Raw genomic sequence first — 25,731 nt, forward strand, 5'->3', positions numbered from 1 at the left:
ATCTTTATAACAAAATCTGCAATGTTAATGGAACAATAATAAAAATGAAGCCCTTTGGGTTTATCCATTTATCTTATAAACACACTAAAGAACAACAACAAAAAAACCCCCACATATCCCCTTAACAATGTAAGACTCATTTTGAAAACTTTTCTCCCTTAAGAAATAATAACTCATTAGAAATACATTTCTAAAGTTGTGTTTTTCTTTGTTTTAACATAACAAACTCCATAATATTTTATCTTGTGCTTTGAAAACTGCTCCGCCAATGAGAAAATAGAATTCCAATAGAATTTCTATGCCCGAATTTACATTTAAAAATGATAAAAGCAGGGGCACCTGGATGGCTCAGCTTGTTAAGTGTCTGCCTTAGGTTCAGGTTATGATCTCAGAACTCTGGGATCAAGCCCAGATTAGGGAACATTGCTCAGTGGGGAGTCTGCTTCTCCCTCTGCCCTTCCCCCACTTGTGAGAATTAATTAATTAATTAATTAATTAATTAATTAATTAATCTGTTAAAAATAATAGAAGCAGCTCTTTTTCCTGTCCCGTAACTGGAGAAGGGTCATGGCAAGGAGTGGGAGAAGGAGCACTAAAGGTAGACATCACATGGCAAGCAGCTCAACAATAAAACTGCTTATACATTTATTACCAAATATCAACAGCATACTACCAGCCAGCAGCAAAATCAGTCTTTCTTGTTCACCCTCTCCCTCTCCTTTTCCCCCAGCCCCTTATATCCTCCTTCTTCCTCTCCTCTTCCTTTCCTCTCCCTCCTCCCCGCTCCCCTTCCCTGTCTCTGTCTCACACACACATACACATACTTATTTCAACTGCAGCTTCTTGTACCTTTCTTGAAGAATATGACGAATCTGCCCTATTAACAATTACATAGTTGACCTCCTATGTAATGTTAGAGATTATTTTCTCAAATCCTATTTGAATGTATGTCAAAGGAATCATTTCAGAAAAAAAGGAGGGAAGTTTCCTGCAGTTCCTGAAGGAGGCATTACTAGCCTTTAGGCACATGCCAAAGGCCGAATTAGCCTTACTATGTAGAATAATTTTCTTCAATAAAATGGCTAGAGTGGAAGCTAACCCTGGAGATATATGGTTTGTATAAAGCTGAATCTGTAAGAGCAACTGATTGGATCCATTCAAACCTACGTTTCTGGGCAGCCCTGGTGGCTCAGCGGTTTACTGCTGCCTTCAGCCCAGGGCCTGATCCTGGAGACCTGGGATCAAGTCCCACCTCGGGCTCCCTGCATGGAGCCTGCTTCTCCCTCTGCCTGTGTCTGTGTCTCTGCCTCTCTCTCTCTCTTTCTTTCTGTCTCTCATGCATAAATAAATTTTTAAAATCTAAAAAATAAAATAAAATAAAATGTCAAGTTGATAATTTGACATCATTCTGGGGAGAAAAAAGTATTAGTTGGGATTTTGTGAGTTTTTTTAGTTTTTAGAACCATATAATGGTGGTGACATTATATAGAAAAATATATATATATATTTTTTTTAGGATTTTATTTATTTGAGAGAGAGAAAGAGAAAGAATGAGTTGGAGGAGCAGATTAAGAAGTAGACTCCCTGCAGAACAGGAATCCCTATGCAGGACTCAATCCCAGGACCCTGGGATCATGACCTGAACCGAAGACAGATGCTTAACTGAATGAGCCACCCAGGAGCCCCCCAAGATAATAAAATTAATGAATCAACCCTTTCTGCCTATTGACCCACAAGATTACAATTGGAAAACATCATCTACTTTCTCCAACTCTTCTATTTAAATTACTCATTGCCCAGAGGTATTTAAAAGTATATATTATGAGGCAAAACTATTTTTGTCATAAAGTCATAAAAATTAATATTGTCTAGGTATACCTCCACTATGGCTAATTATGCTTATGTCTTTTTAATAATTCATTCAGTACCATGTAGTCATCAGTTTTCCAACTGAAACATAATCTTCTAAATCAATTATTTTAATCTCCAATCAGTGTTTTAAGTTTTCACAGCTCTTTGGCGAGGAATTACTCTCTGACCCAGCAATTGAGCTTGTAGATATTTACCCAAGGAATACAACAATACTCATTCAAAGGGATACACACACCCCCAATGTTTACAGCAGTGTTATCTACAATAGCTGAAATATAGAAACAACTCAAATGCCCATCAACTGATGAATGGATAAAGAAGCAGTATATATATACAATGGAATATTATTCAGTCACAAAAAAGAATGAAATCTTGCCATTTGCAACAACATGCATGGAGGGTGACAGTATTATGCTTAAGCAAAATAAATCAGTCAAAGAAAGATAAATACTATATGATTTCATTCATATGAATGAATTGGAATTTAAGAAACAAAACAAACAGGTAAACAGAAAAAATGAGAGAAGCAAATAAAGAAACAGTTTCATAACTATAGAGAACAAACTGATGTCACCAGAGGGGAGGTGGGTGGGGGACAGGTGAAATAGGTGATGAGTATTAAGGAGTGCACTTGTGATGAGCACTTGGTGATGTATGGAAGTGCTGAATCACTATATTGCACAACTGAAACTAATATTACACTGTATGGTAATTAATTGGAACTTAAAACCTTTAAAAAGTAAATCTAGCAGAAAGTTTTTAAAAAATGTAAATAAGATTAAATTTAAAATGTGAAAAATAAATCATTTTCCTCAGCACTCGTAATTTCTTGGAAAAATAAAACTCACTACTAGAGGTTTCATCTGTGGTCATTCATTACACTACTAATTACTAGCTACAATTGCGAAACATCACATATACCTAAACAGAAAACCATCTCAAAAATTTAGTACAATTGCAAAAGTTTAGTTACAAAGCTTATACTAAGCGGAGCAAAACTGAATGATTAAATTGTCTTACCATTTTAAGACAGAGTATTAATACCCTAGAATGAAATACTGATAAATGTATTAATTCAGGTTCTATTTATAATTCTATAGTGAACAATTTATCATATAATTGTCTTCTGAAGTATTAATATCTGTTAGTGAATTTCAATAAGCTTGAGTTTCTATAAATATGCTAGGACAGAAGTAATGAAATATGTAATAATTTGTTTAATGTCTGCCTACTTGACAATAAGAGTAAAGAAATGCTTGCCTTTATTACTCCTGAGCACTTAACAGATAGTGTTGAATAAATGAGTAAATGATTGATTGGATTATTGTATATTATAGTATCTGGTTGAAGTTAAATTTTCTACTGATAATATAGCATTCTTTATCAAAAGCTTATTCTTCAGAATAGAATAATACACAACTTCATCACAAATTTGTTCTAATGATTTTTTTTCTGTTTCAGTCAGGTGATCCAGAATATGTTTATATAATTTTATTACCATTGAAATTCAAACACAAAAGAAAATAACTTGAAAATCCCCAAAAATAAACACATAAGAGTCAGCCAACTCCAGCATGGGAAATACAATAAAGGAAAGTTCAATGCTATAATAACTGAAATTGAAGACAATGACAAGCCAGGCTGAGAGATATTTAAAAGAAGTCACTGCTTCCAATCACACTGAGTAGTACTCAACTATTCAGTCATTTATAATATCAGCTGAGCTCTACAAACTTCAAATACATGTTTGTATACAAGGTATATAAATATACATAGTAAATACAGATATTTAAAAGAAATGGCTTTGGGCATTTAGTCTCGTTCTATTCCTTTCAACTCATCTACACATACGTGAAGAAGACGCTCCTTTCTTTATCATATGAAGACTATTCTCTCACTATTGGGCACACCCCTTAACAATGGAACCATCTGCATAGTCTAGCAAAAGGGTAGATTAGGACAAACATAGAACAGAAGAGGAAAGGGTAGGAAATGTCTACTGTACTTCTACCAACACAAAGTTCCATAATAGTTATGTTTAAGTAACTAAAAGAGAAGCAACAGCTCTCATTCAAGCTCATTCCATAGGTAGGCTTTTAGTAGATTTTTCTATTCAAGTTCTTTGTACACGTTTCCCTAGTCTAAAAATAGTTTTGTAGGTAGCAGCACAAAGCCTATAATCACAGGATTGATTACAAGTCCATGGCAATGCAAGATTAGAGTCCTCCCTATTGGTCACCAAAGCAGTAAGAATCAGAATGTGACCGTAGAATTTCAATGACAAGCTCAGGGTGCTTCCTGACAAGCTCAGGGTTAGTTTATATACAACAAAGAGATGTGTCTGTCAAGTCAGGGGTTAGGGCTTATACTAAAGATATATGTGTATTGAAAAAACGAAACATCGGCACCTGGGTGGCTCAGCCAATTACTCATCTGGCTCAGGTCTCATGAACTCAAGCCCTGCATTGGGCTCCACTCTTGGAATGGACCCTACTTAAAAACAAACAAACAAACAAAACTCTATGATATAGCAAAAAAAGTATTTGTAATGGCTTATAAGATCTCAAAGAAAGGCTACATATTTTTTTTAAAGATTTTATTTATTCATGAGAGACACAGATCGAGAGAGAGAGAGGCAGAGACACAGAGGGAGAAGCAGGCTCTATGTGGGGAGCCCGACGTGGGACTCGATCCCGATCCCGGGTCTCCAGGATCATGCCCTGGGCTGAAGGCGGCGCTAAACCACTGAGCCACCTGGGCTTCCCCATGTTTTTCTTTTTTAACAGTGAATGCAGCTGTGTAGCTGGACTGAATGAATGTGTACATTAATAAAATTAAAATCTCTTCATGGTATCTTAGAAAACTGTATTTATACAAGTAAGTTTGGAAGTGGTTTGTTACACTTCAATAGATAATATGAAAATAGGAAACTATAGAAATAGGAAACTATAACAGAAAGATACAGTCTATATCAATACTAAGGAGATTTTTTTTTAATGAGGTAAAATATGAATAAAAAACAATAGTTATTATTAGGGGATCCTGAGTGGTTCAGTCAGTTAAGTGACAGGCTCTAGGTTTTGGCTCAGGTCACTATCTCAGAGTCATGAGATCAAGCCCCACATCACAGTCTACACTCAGCATAAAGTTGGTGAGATTCTCTCTCTCTCTCCCCTCACCTCTCCCCTTACTTACTCTCTCTCTCTCAAATAAATAAACAAAATCTTTATAAAAAAGAAAAAGAAAAAGAAATAATACAATTAAATGTTAATAAGCTGAATATTTTTTCAGATGAAAGATATTGCCTTGTACCAAGCATAATTAAAGGGAGCACATAAACATATCTTCTTTTTTTCCTTTTCTAATTTAAAAAATAAAGATAAATCCTAAATTTGAGTTTCAAAGGGAAAATATTTCAATTTAAAAATCAATCCATCCTGGCTAATATTCTCATTTGAAAGTAAGTGAATGAAATTCTCAGGCATGCCAGTACTTATGGAATTAAAGGAATACATTCTTCACATGTACTTTCTGGAAAAAATATTCAAAGATATATCTAAATGAAAAAACACTAATCAAAATAATTATAAATAGAGAAAATAAATTATAAACAGTACTGAGAAATGAAATCTTTTTAGTTAGAATGTCTTTTAAAAGTTAAGATTACTACTAGGTATTTGATGATAAACAAGCAATCACATGCATAAGACAATGGGTGGTCAAAGAGAAAATCCTAATGCATTTGTTCCGATATTAAATTCTCTAATAAGACAGACCAGATTGAACCTGATGAATATTTTCCAAAGGAGAGGACATCTAATCGCCTGTTCCAGAAAAAAAGCTACTACCTTTTTCTCCTCCCCTTCCCACTGCACTGGGATGTTAAAATTCTAACACTGAAATTATCTCCAGTCTCAGTACCTAACTGAATGAAAATTCAGATGTGAAGTACAAATATCAGTTAGCTCAGTAAAAAAATAAATACATGATTCCTCATTTAGAGTAAGTTTAAAAGCTTCACAAGGCTCTGGAAGTAAAAGAATGAATGCCAAGAAGTAAGACATTCAGTAAGCTTACCTCCTATACAAAGGAATGATTTTTCATTGATGTTGTATTTGCAAATCGAAATCAGAGATTTTGGGTAAGGAAAGATAGTCTAATAAAGTCCTTTTTTTTTTTTATTTAAATTCAATTTGCGAACATATAGTATAACACCCAGTGCTCATCCCATCAAGTGCTCTCCTCAGTGCCTGTCACCCAGCTATCCTACTAAAAAAGTATCTTCTTAAATATAGGATCTTGATATTATATTATTGTAAATGTATTATGCCTGCATTTAATGCAGAACTACTGTAAAAAGATAATTTGATTATGATCAACCTATGGTTTGGGAAGGTAGTTTATCTCATGATACAATACTCATCTAGCTTCCAGGGAAAAAATGAAGTTCAATGTAGTTCTCCACCAATCAAATCCAGTGTTTCACAAGATGCTTTTCCATACCATGTCAGTAAATATTCAACAGAAAAATAAAATAAATGTTTTTCGGAAATTTTACACAGCTACTATTATGCTAATATAAACATACATTATTTTCAAGGACTTTGTATTTGCAATTATTTCTTTAAGTTCCAGTATATGGGACATCTGGGTGGCTCAGCAGTTGAGTGTCTGCCTCCGGCTCAGGGCCTGATCCCAGGATCCAGGATGGAGTCCTGCATCGGGGTCCCTGCAAGGCACCTGTTTCTCCCTCTACCTGTGTCTCTGCCTCTTTCTCTGTCTCTCATGAATAAATAAATCTTTAAAAAAATAGGTTCCAGTATAGCTAACATAAAATATTATATTAGTTGCATGTGTACAATATAGTGATTCAACACTTCCATACATCACCTCGTGCTCCTCACAAGTGCACTCCTTAATCTTCATCATCTATTTCACCCATCCCTGCAACCCCTCCCTGGTAACCATCAGTTTGTTCTCTATAGTTGAGTCTGTTTCTTGACTTCTCCTTCTCTCTCTTTTTTTTCCCCCTTTGCTCATTTTCTCTGTTTTTTAAATGCCACATACGGATGAAATCACATGGTATCTGTCTTTCCTGACTGACTTACTACAATTCTTTATTGGGAAAGCTCTTCATGGAAGGGAATGATGTATAGCATTTCCAAAATCTATATTACAAAGGAAATATTTTCTTTGAGAGATATTAAAAATTCTCAAATAGCATTCCATGGAACCCATACTTGGAAGTACTGCCATAAAGATCCTCAGTATTATACAAATTCATGCAATGGCTTCCACCATCATTTCAGAATAGCAGTAGCATACAATAATAATTGAAAAGTGTGAAAGGTGTATCTGTTTTTTCACTGATACATTTAAGTGTTTACCAAATTGCCTAGCTCAAAAATAGTGGTTGAGCAATTAACCAGAGAATACAGATAAGTCACTTTAAATCTAACCATTTTAGTACTTAAATGAGGAGTCATCTTTTATTTAATACTACATTCATAGAGTATGTAGATCTTGAAATATTAGCAACAATATACAATTTTTAAGAACTGACATCATATAAGTACACATTGGCTTAAAGCCCTTTGCATTTGCATCTCCCACTCCTTAAGCTTTTTTTCCAGAGAGTTGCTTGGCCCACTCTCAAGTTTTCACCAGATCTGAAAGTCACTTTGTCAGAGACCTTTTTGACACATCTATGTACAACAGCAACCGCCTCACCCACTTTTCACCCTTCCTTTGCCCTTTCCTCTGTTTTAAGATCTTTACACCATCTGACACACTGCTTGCTTTCTGTTGCTTCTTTATGAGAATATAAATTTTAGAAGATAAAAACAGTATTTTGTTTGGTGATCTAATACTAGGACACAGGGTACTGTCAGGCACACGGAAGGCACTGAATAGATATTCATCAAAGAACAGGTGAATAAATGAATATTTTAAATGTCTAATAGAAATACAATTTAGGTGAGCTTTTATTTTTTTAAGCCCTAAGTTATGTTAAGAGAAATTTTTTACTTTTAACTTCAGAAATAATTTTTTTGTTAAGAAAATGTAGTTTTGGCAAGCCTGTGATGAAAGGATTTCTCTTATGCAACTGATGGCAGCATAAACATATAAAACATTTCTGGAAAAAAAATTCTAGATAAAAATTTCTCTTAGTTTTGGTTGAGCATTTCCACATATTGATTTAACTAGAAAAAAATAGAGATACCTGTGCATAAAGATTTATGGACAAGAATTCCAATTACATAAATATAATAGTAAAATATTTAATAAAACATACAGAATAACAAATAGTAAAATATAATAGTAAAATAGTAATAGCAAAACATATAAAACAAATGTTCATAACAGGATGTCGTAGTCTGTTTGGGCTACCACAACAAGATACCATAGATTGGGCATTTTGCTTAGACAAATAGAAATTTATTTCTCACAGTTCTGGACACTGGAAGTTAAGTGTGACCAGGGTTGTGACCAGGGTTGGTTTCTGGTGAGACTCTCTACTTATCTGGTATATTGCTTTCTTACTCTGTCCTTATGGAAAGAGAATGGTCTCTGGTGTCTCTTCCTTATAAGAACACAAGTCCTTTGAATTAGGTCCCTACTCTTATGACCTCAGTTAACTTTAACTACTTCCTTAAAGGCCTCATTTCAAAATGCAGCCACACTGGGAGTTAGACCTTCAACATATTGGGTCAGTTTGGGGGGGGGATGGGACACAGTTCAGTCCATAAGGACAAGTGGCTAAATAACTCCCTATACGATCAGATGAACTACTATGCAGCTGTAAACAAGAACTGATATTTTCTAAGAAGAGTTAATGACCTAATAAATGTTAACTGTTATGATTAGTGAAAAAATAGTTTAAAAAACATAATAAACATAATAATCTCAAATTAGTTTAGCTCATATTTTTAAAAACCTAATGTGATAGATACATATTTAGAAAAGCTCTATTAAATTGTTTCTTAATAAACTGGAAAAGATTTTGCTTACTTTTATCTCATAATGTCCTTAATGTGGGTGCAAACAGCTGCTAAATAGTAAAGTATGATTTAAATTATTTTGTCTGTCTAAAACACATGAACAAAACTATTTTCAACATTTAAAAATAAACAGTGGAAAAGATTTAAGTTGGCATGCTGTCAAACAATACAAGCGAAAGAAACTTACATGGCTAAGTCTCTCAGAATTTCCTGCATTGGTCTGATATAAAATCAAGAGCTATGAGCTTAACATATCAATATATTCAAATATATGTACACTGGAAAATTGACACTATAATAAATCATACTCTCCTTTAGAGCTTTTTATCAAAGCATTTACTCTATGAGCAACATCTAGAGCAGAAAAGGGAAATGCACCTGTACCTCCTTCACTTAGAAAATGCATGAAGTTAGTAATTGTCTCCCAAAGATGAACAGACAGCAGTGGAGATAATACGAGAGTGGCAATTCATCTGTCCGTAAAGTTTCCAATATATTTTATTATCTTTGCAGCTTTCAGGTACCTATCTTGGATAATGAGAGTGCGAATAAACTGTAAACTTGGAAATCTTCATTTGTTCAATCAGAAGCCTGTCAAAGGTACCAAATGAACTACTTTAGTTGTGATTGTTAGCATCCAGAGGCACAACACCAAGGCCAGGTAGCTCCATGTTCCCAGCCTTTAGAGAAAGAGGTACAGAGAACACAGAGCAGTTTAGAGTAAGATTGGTACCATGAAGCAATCTGTTTACAAAGGAAAAAGAGGAGAAAGAAAAAGTTTCCTCCAGCGTTGTGGATGAAATAAAGAACTATTCATTTGTGGAACCAAAGTTAAGTTCTTAAAAATAGAAACATAACTCTAAGAAACAATATGAAATATATGACAGATTCTTGACTTCATTAATCAATTTAAATATATCAACAGACTTTTTTAAAACAATTACTTAAATGTTAAAGGAGCGTACAGTTAACATTTTTAATAATTTTAGTACTATTACTGGCATTAGTCCAAATCTTATAATTAGTAGTATATGTTCAAATAACAACAAATATGTCCTTTTTTATTATATTGAGCATAACTTGTCATAAATGTATGTTCCCACACAATGCAATTTCTCTTTTCCTGTCTAATTGAGATTTGTCTGAACTTAAGGAGAAAATGCTTTAATGATAGGAGATATATTTTTGCCTCAGTGGGCTTTGTGCTACCTAATGGCATCATATTATATTTTGCAGTGAATAGTATATTAGTTACAAAGAAAGATTATACACATTTATTTATTCATATATAAAGTATTTTATTGCATGCCTACACTATGTTAGGCAATGGGGATAAAATCATGAACCAAACAGACATAATCACTACCCTCAGAAAATTGATAGTATTAAATTGACCTGAGAATGAAGATGAACTATTTCATAATCTACACAGAAATTCAAAATATTCTCAAATAAAATCTCAACAGAATTTTTATGGAACACAAAAATCTAATTGTACAGTTCATATGAAAAATAATTTGCAAGTACAGTCAAAATATTGCCCCATATGCTATTAAAATATTCAGTTACTGTAAATGAAACAATACAAACTAGCACAGAAATTGACAAATGTGCAAAGGGAACAGAGTATAGATTCCATTTAAAAGCACAAACACATATATAGAACTATAGTCTAAATAAAACTGGCAAGCATTCACACCAGTGGGAGAGTATAGATCATCTAATAAATTATATTGGATTATTTGCTATCCATTTCAAAATATACCAGAGTAGATGGGTTTAAATTTTTTGAGCTTTAAAATAGATGTCTTTTCATACAGATCATTTAAGTTTTCATGTTTGCTGAGAAAGTTTATTTCCACCTTGATAGAATTAAAATATTTGGCTTCTCATACTTTATTATTTTAATGTTTAATCTTTTAATCAATTTAATTTGTGTGTAGGATATAGGGGGGTCAGGTTACTACAAATGATATAAATAAAATTAAACAACTGAGTGGAATGACCATTAATCATGGCATATTGGTGCATCATCTGAAACCTTATTACAATTACAGAAAAGGGATTTGTTTCAGTGGAGGCAAGGGAAAAAACTACAATAATAAATAAAACTAAAACAGGAAAAAGAAAATAATTGACAAGAAACACAAGTTTTTGAAGCTTGAACCCATGTAGTACAATAAAAACATGGTCGATGAGAAAGCCGCACTTAGCCACCTGAATTGGCAAAATTCAAGATGAAAGCGGATCTGAGTCTTAGCATATTGGAAAGTAACAAGAATCAGGGGTGGGAATAGTGGACATAATTTATCCTTTTCTGAAACTCAAAAATAAAGAATTCAATTTTCTATAATTAGCTATGATGTTAGCTGTAAGTTTTATATATATGAGCTTGTGGAAACTCCTATGCTTTTCTGCCTTGCTGAGAGATTTTTACCCTGCACGAATATTGAAATTATCAACTGCTTTCCTGTATTTACTAGCTCATCTTATCACTTTCCTCTTTTATTATTAATGTGGCAAATGAATTGATTTTCATATTTACCCTGATCTGCCTTCCTACAACAAACCCCATTTGGCCATGATATATTTGTTTAATATGTTATTGGACTTAATTGATCCAGGAACTTCCACACTAAAGTAACAGAATTTTCTCAGAAGAAAACATCAAGTATGTTTAAAATTTCTCTGAAATTGAAGGATATGATTTTTCAAAATAAAAATTCTACAGAATTCCTAACTCAAGGAATAAGAAATAGAGTCATACTAATATTCATCATTGTGAAATTTAAGAATATGAAAACCAAGTCAATAGCAAAAAAGTTTCAGAGAAAAGACTAAAAGGCTCAAAAAACAAATGAACAGGAATCAGAATGGCTTTTGACTTTTCAATTGCCACATGGAAAAGTAAAGGACAATGGAGCAATGCCTTCAAAATATTGAAAGGTAGTTATTGCTAACCTGGGACTCCTTATCCAAACCTTTAATCAAATACAATAGCAAAGAGATGAGATGATGTCCTGACCTGTAGTTTTTCCAATCTGCTTTGTGCTAATTGTATATTCCCCATGCAGTTCAACACCTTCTCTGAATTTTCTGCAAATTGATACATGGATTAAGATATTTGACCGAATTCAATTTCAATCCCTTTGAAAAAAAAGGGGGGGGGGGCAAGGTTTCCACTGGGTTCTGTTAACAGGAAATACAGGATAGCCAGTTGCTTATTTATTTATTTATTTATTTATTTATGTTGGCAGAGGTGGATGCTCAGGCCTGGATCTATAAATTCAGTTCAGTGGGATAATAAAAAGGTAATATTCTATCATTTTTTTTTCATGTGGTAGCTGTAATGATTTTTTAACGAAGCACTTCTCTTTTTCTTTGTGGCTACGTAGCGGAATGGTTCTTATGGAAAAAGCAAGATCAATGCTCAGTCCTTTCTCTTATATAACCTGTTTCCAAGAAAATGATTTGTTCTCTCTCGTTTTTGAAATGTGACCAATTGGTGTGTTTTAAAATATCATTTTAAGGGATCCCTGGGTGGCGCAGCGGTTTGGCGCCTGCCTTTGGCCCACGGCGTGATCCTGAAGACCCGGGATCGAATCCCACATCGGGCTCCTAGTGCATGGAGCCTGCTTCTCCCTCTGCCTGTGTCTCTGCCTCTCTCTCTCTCTCTCTGTGTGTGTGACTATCATAAATAAATACAAATTAAAAAAATAAAATCTTTAAAATATCATTTTAAACTCATGGATATAAAATAACTAACTAAATAATAAACTCATGGATAAAAAAAAGCTTTATGAGTTTAAATTCAATCTAATTCTTTTTCACCTTAAATTGCTGAATTTTCAGCTAGTGGAAGAATTTTTAAGTTAGCTGCTAAATCTTTTTGATAGGGGATCCCTGGGTGGCGCAGCGGTTTGGCACCTGCCTTTGGCCCAGGACGTGATCCTGGAGACCCGGGATCGAATCCCACGTCGGGCTCCCAGTGCATGGAGCCTGCTTCTCCCTCTGCCTGTGTCTCTGCCTCTCTCTTTCTCTCTGTGACTATCATAAATAAATTAAATAAAATAAAAATAAATAAAAAAATAAAAATAAAATAAATCTTTTTGATAGAGCCAGAGTATTTTTGATGGCTTCCTTGATACCTAATATGTCAAGATGCTTTAGGTTCATCTGTTACATTACCTGCTCTAAGATCAGCCATCTATCCCTAAAAATGGGAAGTGATATTTCAAGTTGGCAATCTCTGTGCAAGGCATGTTCGTTACTACTGATTTGGTCATTGTTTCCTTTTCAGCGGACAGAACAGGATATAGATAAACATAGACACTGGTAGATACAATACCTCATGAGTAAATAATATTTCCAATTCAAATACAGGACTATAGGGTTCTTGTTTAAATTCATCTTCGTTACCCTGTATCTCCTTTCTTCTACGCTGAGGATCATGATTGTTAAGAGCCAGATGATGGGATTAGGATAGCTTATAATTACTTTTTTGTTTCACCCCATCTTAAAAATATAAATGCTTTAGATATAATAACAGTACTACCACTATTGTAAATAATTAAATCAGCTATAACTTTTTGCCTATGCCACTCTTATTCTTTCCCCATTTTTATATTTATAGTCAAGTCACGTATCCACTATATATTACATATTATAATATCTTTCTCTTTACATATTTGTTTAATCTTAGTTTTACTAAGAACCATACATTTTATGGTTATCTCTGGTCTTACATCACCATCTCAATTCATTTTGATACTCTGAAATTCATTTTGTAGTATATTCCTTAGAAATAACTGCAAATAACACTCCTTGACTTCTTGAATACTAATAACAGTGTGTCTTTCTCTTTACTTGGGAGACCAGCTTTTTCCATATATAAATCCTTGGCTCATATATTCTTTCTCTTAATATCTTAAATATGTTACTGTATTTTCTTTGGCATAAGAAGTTGCTGTCACAAAGTCTGACGATTTAATTTTATTTCACTTCTAAGTCACATGTACCTTTTCTGACTAGATGCCAAATGATTTCTCTCTCTTTTCTTAAAAATCCAGGAAATTTACTAAAATACGTCCTTGTGTTAGTTACTCCAGGTTGATACTCTTAGGCACATGGTATGTTCTATTAATATACACTTCCATTTTTAATATATATCAGTAAGCTTTTATTGAATTATAGTTTTTAGTATTTGTCATATTCTACATGCTTTGGTTTTCTTCTTTATGGACACCTATTTTCCATATGCTGCCTATTTTCCATGAGTTGTCTATTGTGTTAGTTTCATAAGACTGCTGTGACAAATTATCATGAGCTTAGTCCCTTAAGCAATTGAAATTCCTTTTCTCATAACTTTGAAAGCCAAAAGTTTAAAATCTGTATAACTGACCCAAAATCAAGGTGTTAACAGGGCCACTCTCCCTCTGGAAGTTCTAGAGAAGAGTCCTTTCCTGGCCTCCTCCAGCTTCTAGTGGCTGCCAGCATTCTTTGGCTTCTGTCCATATCACTCCAAACTCTATCTTCATCTTCAATACATCACCCCTGCCTCCCTCTTAGAAAGATATATATGATTGAGTGTAGAACCCACCCTGGCATGTTGGATAATCTTCCCATCTCAAGACTCTAATTCACATTTGCAAAAACCCTGTTTTTATATAAGGTATCACTTAATCACTTATAGGTCCCAGGGATTAGGACCTGGTATCTTCTTCTTCTTCTTCTTCCTTTTTTTTTTTTTTTTTTGAAAAAGGGAGCAGAGAGAAGGTATCAGAGGTACTATCCATCTACCACACCTGTCTTTAATAGTTGTTTCTTCTTATATCTCCTCTAGTTTAATCTTCATTTCTAAAATGTTTTTTCTTTTGTTTCTAATTTCATTTGAATTTTTTCTCTTTCTGTGATTTTCTAATTCTGATTTATGTTGTTCTGCAATGTTTTAAATCATTTTCTTCATGTCTTTTGACTCATTTTTAAATAATATGTTACATTTTTTACCTGTTTCTTAAACATGTCTTTCCACAGAATTTAATCCTTGTAAAAATGTTCTCTTCTCCCTATACTTATTTTTCCTCTGGCAAATGTTCTGAGATTTGAGAATTTTCTGTACCTCATTTTTGTGTAAATTTTATTTTTCTACACTTTTAGGAGACTGGGTTCAGATATCTTTTCTAACATCACAGAGTCCTCTCTTCTCTTGTTTTTGTATAGTGTTAAAAATATGACATCTTGATTTTTGAGATCTCTGATAAGTATATCAGAACAAAAATCAGAATTAGAAAATCTTCTCCTCCCTAACTTCTAATTATATGTTTTTTTTCTTTCTTTCTGTTCCTTTCAATTATCCTTCCACTGTCAGTACTTTCCCCTACAGGTGGAATCTTGTCTTGAAAAAGAGCCCTGGAGAAATTACTGCCTGTGCTCTCTTCTAGGATTTTTATGTTTCAGATCTCACGTGTAGGTCTTTAATCCATTTCAAGCTTTTTTTTTGTGGGTGTAAGAAAGTGGTCCAGTTTCACTCTTTTGTAAGTAGCTGTCCAGTTTTCCCAACACCATTTGTTAAAGAGACTGTTTTCCCATTGCATGTTCTTTCCTGTTTTGTTGAAAATTAATTGATAGTATAGTTGTGGGTTCATTTCTGGATTTTCTATTCTGTTCCATTGATCTATTTTTGTGCCAGTTCTGTACTGTTTTGATTACTACAGTTTTGTAGTACCTCTTGAAATCTGGGATTAAAATACCTCCAGTTTTGTTCTCCTTGTTCAAGATTCCTTTGGCTACTCACAGTCTTCTGCAGTTCTAGACAAATTTTAAAATTATTTGTTCTACTTCTGTGAAAAATTGTTAGTATTTTGTTAAAGACTGTTTTAAATTTGTAGACGGCTTTGGGTACTATGGACATTTTAACAATATTTGTTCTTCCAATCTGTGAGCATGAAATATCTTTCCATTTGTGTTATCTTCAATTTCTTTTATCTATGTTTTATAGTTTTTAGAGTACAGGTCTTTTGCTTCCTTGATTAAGTTTATTACTGGGCATGTTATAACTTTTGGTATAATTATAAATGGGATTGTTTCCTTAATTTCACCTTTTGCTGCCTTATTATTAGTGTTTAGAAAAGCAATAGTTTTCCACATATTGATTTTATATAATATTACTGAATTCATTTATCAGTTCTAGTAGTTTTTGGTGGCAGGCACTCCTATGTTTATTGCAACATTAATTACAGTAGCCAAATTATGAAAATAACTCAACTGTCCATTGATAGATGAATAGATAAAGAAGATGTGAGATAGATACACACACACACACACACACACACACACACACACAAACACAATGGAATACTACCCAGCCACTAAAAAAAAGAATGGAATCTTGCCATTTGCAAAAACATGAATAGAGCCAGCAAATATAATCCTAAGTGAAGTCAATCAGAGAAAGACAAAGACATGATTTCACTCATATGTGGAATTTAAGAAACAAAACAAATGAACAAAACAACAAAAATAGAGATAAACCCAAACAAACAAAAAACAGATTCTTAGCTTTAGAGAATATACTGATGGTTACCAGAGGGGAGGTGGGTGGGGATGGGTGATATAGGTGTTGGGGAATAAAGAATACACTTATCATGAGCACTGAGTAATGTATAGAATTGTTAAATCACTATATTGTAATCTGAAACTAATATAACACTGTATGTTAACTATATTAGAATTAAAACTTAAAAAAAAAGTCATGGAGGACCAGTTTCAAAGTTCTTGGGGCTATACTGCACATGGCATGGCATAGATTGGTCCACAGATATCTTACACTCAATTCACTTTAGAGAAAGTAGCACCCATTCCCAGCTGCAGCTGCTGTCCTAAATATTCCCTACTACACTCTTAAATTGACTGTCACAGTTTTCCTACTCTGGGCAGGGGTCCCAGACTCTCAGAGACAGCTGCACACCACACAGAGGCACACCAAGGGCAGCCAGCCTCAGACTAGACCTAGGTCACTTTTGTTTCCCATTCTCCAGTGTGCTCCCCACCCTGCATGGGAGCCTCCTGATCAAGGGGGTATGTTGCAGAGAGCAACAGGGGGTATGTTGTAGGGAACAAAGCTCCTGACTTAATTTAGTATTGTTGCCTTGGCCCCATCCAATCAGCCCCAGGGGTGGGCCTTGGCCACCATCAGCCTTGAAACAGTGCCTCCAGCCAAAAAAGATATTGAACTGCCCCCATCTGACCATAGCCCTCAGCTCTCTCCTTCCTAGTTGCCTTATTTTTATGTAAAGATTTGGGAAGATCCAAAATGTATGCTGCCACTACCACTAAGTTTTCCAAAAATCCTCTTTAGTATGATAATTTTTTAGTTATTGTTTCTTTTAAAATATGAATATGGAACATGTTCTCCTTTTGTGACCCCATTGTGCAGTATCACATTCAGTAAACAATGTGTACTACAATATCTAGAAAAAGCTGGAGGCACGGAATTGATTTACACATCCCCAAAGACCACAGAGTCTATATTTAGCCCAGTCTACCTTATTGATCAAGACCATCTTTTAGTTTGTGAAGAAAAGAAGGGACGCTCTTGGAGGTGGGGGTGTTAGGGTTCTAGGGTTAAAGGGCATAGACTGCACAGGGAGAAAGACTAATGATATTACAATTAAAATTTGCACCATAAGGTTTATCTTTAAATTTCTGAGACTTTTAATAAATGGTACAGTCACACAAAACTGCCAAGACTCCTAATAATTCACATGTGTTTTTAAACTATAATTAACATTTTAATTAGAACCAACTCACCCAGACATTTGGGTATTTCTACTCATTTGGGAACGATAAAACTTTGTAAGATATGAGTCATTTAAAGATGCTTCTATGACTATTAATGTTTTTATTGAAGATAACTACAGTAAAGAAAGAGCAAACACATTTATTTAAGATATTAAGATGGATATGAATACTCTATAAAGCTTAAAGGAGAAGGATTATGACAGAGAACAGGAAAATTGGTATAGCTTTAGGGGAAACCAATAAAGATGTTCTGCTGTCTCTGCAATGAGAAAGCAAGCTGCTTCTGATTATCTTTACTAATAAGCTTAGGAAGAAATTACCATAGCTGCATATTAGGTGCAGGGAATGTTTTTATTTCCCCCAATAAAGAACACAAATCTGGAACTGCAGCTGTGATTAGTATCTCCAACTCTAATAACCTACAACCGTTCTCCAAGACCTACCTAGATTTGTACCCAACAGGAGTTAAACCCCTTGCATCTTTCAAGTTTTTGTCAATGCCTATAAACTCTTAATGCCCCCAATGTTGGAATATTGACACATTATCTTGGAGTTCAGGGATGGGAACAAGGGTAGAAGGTAATTCCTGAGGCTTACTTGACAATTCCAAACCTAATGGCCTTGACTTCATGGATCATGAAACTACTTTGGAATTCTTCCAATTTCTAAATATATCAATTCATATCCTACAATCTGAGGATGATTCAGTGGTAGCATTAAACCCAATGTGGACATACCAGTTTAAGACTTTACTTGTCACCTGACCTATATATCTCCATTCTGACTGCCAAAACATGTAGAGTTTACTGTCAGTGGGGATTAGTGTTGGTTCAGATTCATAATCTTCTAACCCCTGAAAGATCTGTTTTTTCTCTTTTCCCAATATGGCTAATAGCCACAGGCCCCTTTAAGAGAGGCTTTTTGGGGGTAGATATGTACACCTCTGGGCCACATTACATGGTCCTTTCCCATGTACTTGGTACCACTCTCAATCAGATGCTTCTACAATGCAAACTCACTTAGTGAGAAATGGATAAGAAGCTACAAATTCCCTCTAAGGCATCTCAAGTTATCTCAGTGCCCAGAAGACCTAGATTTTTTTTCCTATTTTAGTAAAGCAGCCCCTTGGTATGCTGTGTGTGTGTATGCAGGTATCTGTGTGTGTAGATAGATGATAGATTACTGGTAGGTAATAAAGAGATATTTATATATATATATAGTACCTTTAAAAGCCCAAACATTTTCTAGTTTCCCCTTTAGTACAGTGTGTTTCAGAGATGAATTATCATGAAACCCTTCTTAGGTAAGAGGAAGAAAGAATACAATAGATTTCAGTATCTACTTATTCATTATAGCTACATTTATTTCTGAGATGAATATAGCCTAATACTGTTCCTTTTCCTAGAGAATGAAAGATTTGGTAACTTATCTTTTTTATAAAAGAGAAACACTTTAAGAGCTTCTATGAAAGCTAGGCTCTATTATAAGTGCAAGGGAGAGCACAGTGACTGCAGACAGACATGTCCTCAAAGAATTTACATTCTTGTATGGTAAGATAAAATAAATGTCAAAGGCAACAATGAAAAGATATTTTATATATATGATCATATACTCGGGATTACAAATAGTTACCGGAGTGGGTTTAAGTATTACTAAAGTAAAGGTGGTTAGTGAATGCTTCTTGAGAAAGTAATCAGTAAGCTGAGACATAAGCCATGAGAGTATCTATAAAGACAGTAGAGTAGAAACATTAATAGCAAATCTAGAGCCTGACTCTTGGGTCAGAAGCTCTGCTCTACAAATACCAGATATGGAACACTGAGGAAGTTACTTAACTTCTTTGTGCCTCAGTTTCCTCATCTGTAAAATGCAATAATTATAATACTCACCTGAATAGGCCTGTTATTAGAATTAATACAATACAAAAAATACTCCAGTGGTAATAGAACATTCAAAGATTCTGAGGCAAGAAAGGAGTCAGTGTGAACAAGGAAACTGGAGATGAAGGGCTGGAAAAAAGGGTGCCAAGAGATGAGTTTGAAAATTTGAATGAGGACCTAAAGCACCCTGAAGCTTACTACCTAAATCTATCTTTAAGGATACCCAGCTGCAAGGAATGTGGTTAACTAACAGCTTCCAGCAGTCAGCACCACAAAATCCACCTTGGCTTTTAAACTAATGGCATTCTTTCCTTGTGGTAGCGTGAATAGGTGACTAACCAAGATTCTAGTATAAGGCCATATCCATGTCCACCTGGTGCAGGACTCCTCCAGTGAGCAACTGTCACTCTATAACAAGCTGTTGGTGGTGCAGAGACATTTTTAGATCTGCTCTTTCATTGCTATCTCTGCCAAATCTTGCTCTCCCAACCCAAATAAGTCCCCCAAGTTATTTCTCCCCCTAAACCATAGCATTTCTAACTCCTCTGCAAGGACCCAACTGATACAAAGACCCTGGTAATTGCTTTATTTTGTAGTCTAAATGCAATGGGGAGCCATTGATGGTGAAATCTTTTCTGTGGACAATGGATTTTAAGAGGGAAAGAGGAAAGCAGGAAGACCACTTAGAGGGGCTATTGAAGTTGCTCAGTTAACTCAATGCACAGACTTAGGTTGTGACAAAGGAGATAGAGAGAAGTATTCGTATTAAGTACATAATTTTTTAAAAAGATTTATTTATTTGAGAGATAGAAAGGGGGGTGGGAGAGGCAGAGAGTGAGGGAGAGAAGCAGCCTCCCCACTGCGCATGGAACCCGATGCTGAGCTCAATGCCAGGACCCTGAGATCATGACCTGAGCAGAAATCAAAAGTCAGACTCTTAACTGACTGAACTGCCCAGGCACTTCTCATATTAAATACACATTTTGAAGTTAAAATCAACAGGACTGGGCAGCCCTGGTGGCCCAGCAGTGTAGCTCCACCTTCAGCCTGGGGTGTGATCCTGGAGACCGAGGATAGAGTCCCACGTCAGGCTCCCTGCATGGAGCCTGCTTCTCCCTCTGCCTGTGTCTCTGCCTCTCTCTCTGTGTGTCTGTCATGAATAAATAAAATAAAATAAAATAAAATAAAATAAAATAAAATAAAATAATAGAAAATAAAAATCAACAGGACTTGCTATTGGTATGGATGTTAAGATCAAAGAAAGTAAGGTAAGACTGACTTCCACACTCTTGTCTTCAGAAAATTTTTGTCGTAAGACAAAAAAGGAGGTAAGAACCAACTTTGAAATGCAGAGGAAATTAAGAGTTCTATTTAGAGATGTAAATTTGGATGCCTGTTAGACACTGAAGTGGTAGTTTCAGATTGGGCACTTGAAAAAAGCATATATGTAGAAATAATATAAAAGAGACCTGTATTGTAAATTTGGTGTTTTTTTTTTAAGAGTGAAACAAGCATTTGAGCATTTTTAAATAGCATTCAATGTTATATGTGAAAATTATTTCTCCAATTATGTTCAACTCTCCATTGACATGGTTTTGTCAAGGCAAGGATAATTTTGATGATTTATTTTACAATAAGTTATGAGAAGGATAAATCCATTTAAATTTCATTGATCAAGACTCAGGAAACAAAAGGCTTATAGTTTTTTTCACTTCACCAGTAATTAATGCTAATTTCTTTTAAATTGCTAAAAGGACCATTTAATTCTAGACCATTCAACTTGATATGTAAATATATACTGCATTAGTGTATAGCCACAGTCATCATGTGAAATGAACAGAAGAGTAGAGGAGAAATAACTTTCAGAATTAATTGCATTTTATCACAAAAGCAATGGTGGCAGATATTGTAAGAACTCTAAAACAGATACTAAATTTTTTAGTTTAATTATGGGAGATTTTTCATTGTTAATTACACCTAGTGACTATTATTGACTTTAGGAATAAGATAAACCTAATATTTAATTCATTCCAAAATATTTATTGAGTGCCTACCATGTTCCAGGTACTACTAACTGTACATAAAACAATTCTTGCCTGCTGTGATAGATTTCAGTCTAGTGGAGAAGTATACTTGACAACCCCCCAAGTAATTATTTTCCATTGTAATTAAAATCTTTCTATGGGGGAAAAATACTGAGTACTAATCTAGTCTTGGTGAATGTGTGTGTATGTCTGTGTAGAGATTTCTCTTCCCATTACCTTCCATTTAGCTAGGATTTTAAAGATGAGTAAGGTGTAGAGGTGATACTGAATAGATCCACAGTGACCTAGTCAAAGCTTTATGGTATATATGTATCTGTGCCTATTACTTTCTCTGAAAAAAAGAAAAGAAATAGATTTTTACCTTAAGCCTTCTTTTCTGCCCCCCACCAAAAAGGAAACAGTTCAGAGAATATCAGATAACAGAATAGAAGGAAAAACTGAAGATCTTGTCCTCAGAAACTACTGGAACTATATTGGTCTATGAGGGCTGCTGTAACAAAAGTATCATGAACTGAGTGGCTTAAATAACAGGAATTTATTGTCTCATGGTCCTGGAGGCTAGAAGTTCAAGATCAAGAGATTGGCAGAGTTGGCTCCTTCTATGGGCTATGAAGAAGAATCCGTTCCATGTCTGTCTTCTAGATTCTGGTGGTTTGCTGGCAACCCTTGGTAATCTTTGGCTTCTGCTGCATCTCCTTGATCTCTGCCTTCATCTTCAGCTGATACTGTCTGTCTATGTGTCTGTGTCCAAATTTCTCCTTTTTATAAAGAATTGGTCATATTGGAGTCAGGTCCACCCTGCTTCAGTATGACCTCATCTTAACTAATTACATTTGCAGTGACCCTATTTCCAAATAAGGTTACATTCTAAGGTATAATCTCTACTCCCTTTCATTAGTACCATACCCTGGGTTCTGCACTATAGGACTTTCCATTTTTGTGAAAATCTAAGGCTCTTTCACTTGTGGGACCTTTCACCAGTATCCAAAGGCCTAGAGAGTCACTAAAAGTATTTTTTTACAGATTCTTCTGCTTCTTCATCAATCCATTGTTCAAGGCAACTCTGAGTAGGTAGGTGAGATAAAAGACAGATTTAATCCAGAGCTCTATTATTCAAAGATTTTTATTCCTCCCTTATGAAAAGGGATCACAAAATCAAATTTAAATGAGTGCAATGGACTGAAGCAGGTTGCCATAAAAGGGATGGGCCTAGAGCAAACAGAAGCACACCTGCCCCATCTTAATCAGAGAGCAGCAAAGTGTTGCCACATAGGAGTAGGAGCTCAATGTTGCCAGATTTTTTTAAAAGAGGGTAGAAATAAAAGGTTTTACTGAAGCTTCTTGGCATATAAATCAACAGTTTTAAAAACACCGTGTGGACCAAAATTTCAAGAGCCAAACAAAGCATGTTGACAGGCCAGAAACAAGCTGCATGCTGCCAGATAGCAACCTCTGTTCTACATGACACTAGGCCAACTCATGCCTTTAGAATGGGCCAACTTTGAATTGGATTTTTGTTATTCAACCCAGAAACCATTAGAATCACAGCTCTAGCTCTGGTTAATCCATTAAACTCAGAATTTCAAAAAAGTCTAGCCATTGCAATAAAGAAAGCATAATTACAATGCTGTTACACCTGCCTTAATTATTATATCCTCTAAAACAACTCCCTCAATTTTTTTTTTAGATTTTTGATTAATCAAATTGGCAAATTCTTCAAATTTGTCTGTATATAGCCTCTCATTCCCTCTTCTAACTATGCACTTCAATGCCCTGGCAATGTGGAGTTTGGATTCTGGTTACCAACATGCAACAGCATGGGCATGAAGGGAATTGCTAGCTTCCCCTTGTTAGCAGAAGAGGAATTTCTCAAACAACATACCAATAGGGAGTTTCAGATGACTTCCAATTTGATGCACTCCATATCCAGAGTCTCTAAACTTTTCTAGATTTTTTTCTCATAATCAGATCTTCATCAGTTAATGATTAGTTCCCTAACATTCATACAAGAGACCTGATGAGGTTATTATTTCAATTGATGTAATTCAGCAATCTTCAGAATCAATAATTAGTGACTTCAGCCTTTCTGTTATTAAAAAATAAATGTCTTTTAAGAGAGTCAGAAAGCCCCTGGGTTTCATTCCATGATATTTGGTGACAATTTAGTGACTTGAACTTTTATCTTCTTACTTTAAGTGATCCAGTTATCAGAAGTCCTCACCATACATAGCAGTCCCGGAATGCATAATCTTTTAAATTATTCTATTGTGGCAGCTGCTTGAATCTCAAGAATGTCAACATCATGGTTTGATTTTGTCTCATGGGCTATTAGTTCCCCTTCTCAGAATATGAACTGGAATATTATTGTCTCAGAATACCTAGTTTCATTTTCTTTTTTAAAGATTTTATTTATTTATTTATGAGAGACACAGAGTGAGAGAGAGAGAGAGAGAGGGAGGCAGAGACACAGGCAGAGGGAGAAGCAGGCTCCAGGCAGGGAACCTGATGTGGGACTCAATCCCAGGTCTCCAGGATCACGCCCTGGGCTGAAGGTAGCGCTAAACAGCTGAGCCGCCGGGGCTGCCCCCAAGTTTCATTTTCAAGAGAATAGCATAGTCAGCTAATTCATACTCTGAAAACGATTGTTAGTTAGGCTTCTTTGTTTGCAAGCAACAGTGGCCAAGTTAGTTTCATGTTGATGGAGACCAAAGAATTCTAGTGAATTCTAGATTTTAGTTCTGAAAGCATAATTGAAGTGATCAAAATTTAAAGACATTTATTTCTCCATAATAGAATTTAACTTATTCATAAACTTCTATTTCTCCTAATTCTTTTTTTCTTTTAGAAGTTGTGAATAAATTTTGGAAGTATTAAATGAATGCCCTTTTAGAATCATCTTTTTGGTCAAGAATTCAGTCATATTCAGAGTCCTCACCATGTGCCCTTTCTTCCTTTCTCCATGCATAGGGCAGTCTAATGTCAGAGGTGGGTGTCTAGTCATTGTATAGCCCTCAGGCGTTTGATAGCCTCCAACTTCTATGTAGATTGTCCTGCTTAGTTTTTGTTACTTGGGTGGCATTCATTTGCTGAATGTCCTTATCATGCTTAATTAAATGTTTCTTCTGGTCTAAAATCTGGAAGGGAAGAAAACATGTCCCTTGCTAATTCTAAATGGCTGTCAAATGACTTGAGAACCTCTGTATGATATATTTCTCATGTCTTGGTGTCTAGTGCATAAACTTAAGGTCTCACCTCACTTCAGTCAAAATTGGAGTGAACGGTTCCATAAGGGCTTTAAGTCATTTCATGCCTTTAGCATCCCACTACTAAGACACACTGCCCCCTTTTACACTTTGCCCCCTAGGACCTCCAGTGCTGTGATAGCTTGAATGGCATATATACAGTTCTACAAGGCAGACTGTATCTCTCAGGAAAATAAAACCTTTATTGTTCATAAGAGGTATTTCAATAATACACTTATACTGGCTTTTTTTTTTTTCAGCTTTCTTATCTCACTCTCTCCAATTTCTCCTCCTATTCCTAAAGATCACTCCCCCATATGAAAAGTTACATGGTTATATGTAAGCTCTTATGATAGCATCTACTTTTGGAAAACCCAAGTTGAAATGCTCCCCACCCCAGACTACTCTCCCACTGCCACAAAGGGATGATTTTTTTTTAATCTCCTTCCATAATGAAATGAAACCATTCCCATATAATACTGTGTCTATAGCTTAGACTAAAATGCCAAATATACATTTTCAAGTATGCTTTCTTGCTATTAAAAACATCTTTGGAAGTTCAGAGAAAAAGAGAAACTTCTCTTACTCACAAGTGCCTAACTGTTGCAACTGAAAATCGGTTTTCATAACCTTTGGCACTCTTGTGAGATTTTAAAATTGTCTGTGGAACATTAAAGCTGAACATTGACTTCTTCGCATTCAACTGTGTTCTGTCCTCTCCCTGAGGTAAGATTTGATTCCATTTCAAGGGACAAAGCACCACAAGGTGAGAGAGAGAGAGAGAGAGAGAGAGAGTGAGAGAGAGAGAGAGAATCACAGGTATTTTTAAAAATGGCAAAAATATTATCCTGCCACATTTTCTAGTGAATTTATTTGCAGTTCATGTTCAGTG

Source organism: Canis aureus, chromosome 9 (assembly GCF_053574225.1).
Source record: "Canis aureus isolate CA01 chromosome 9, VMU_Caureus_v.1.0, whole genome shotgun sequence".
Classification (NCBI taxonomy): domain Eukaryota; kingdom Metazoa; phylum Chordata; class Mammalia; order Carnivora; family Canidae; genus Canis; species Canis aureus.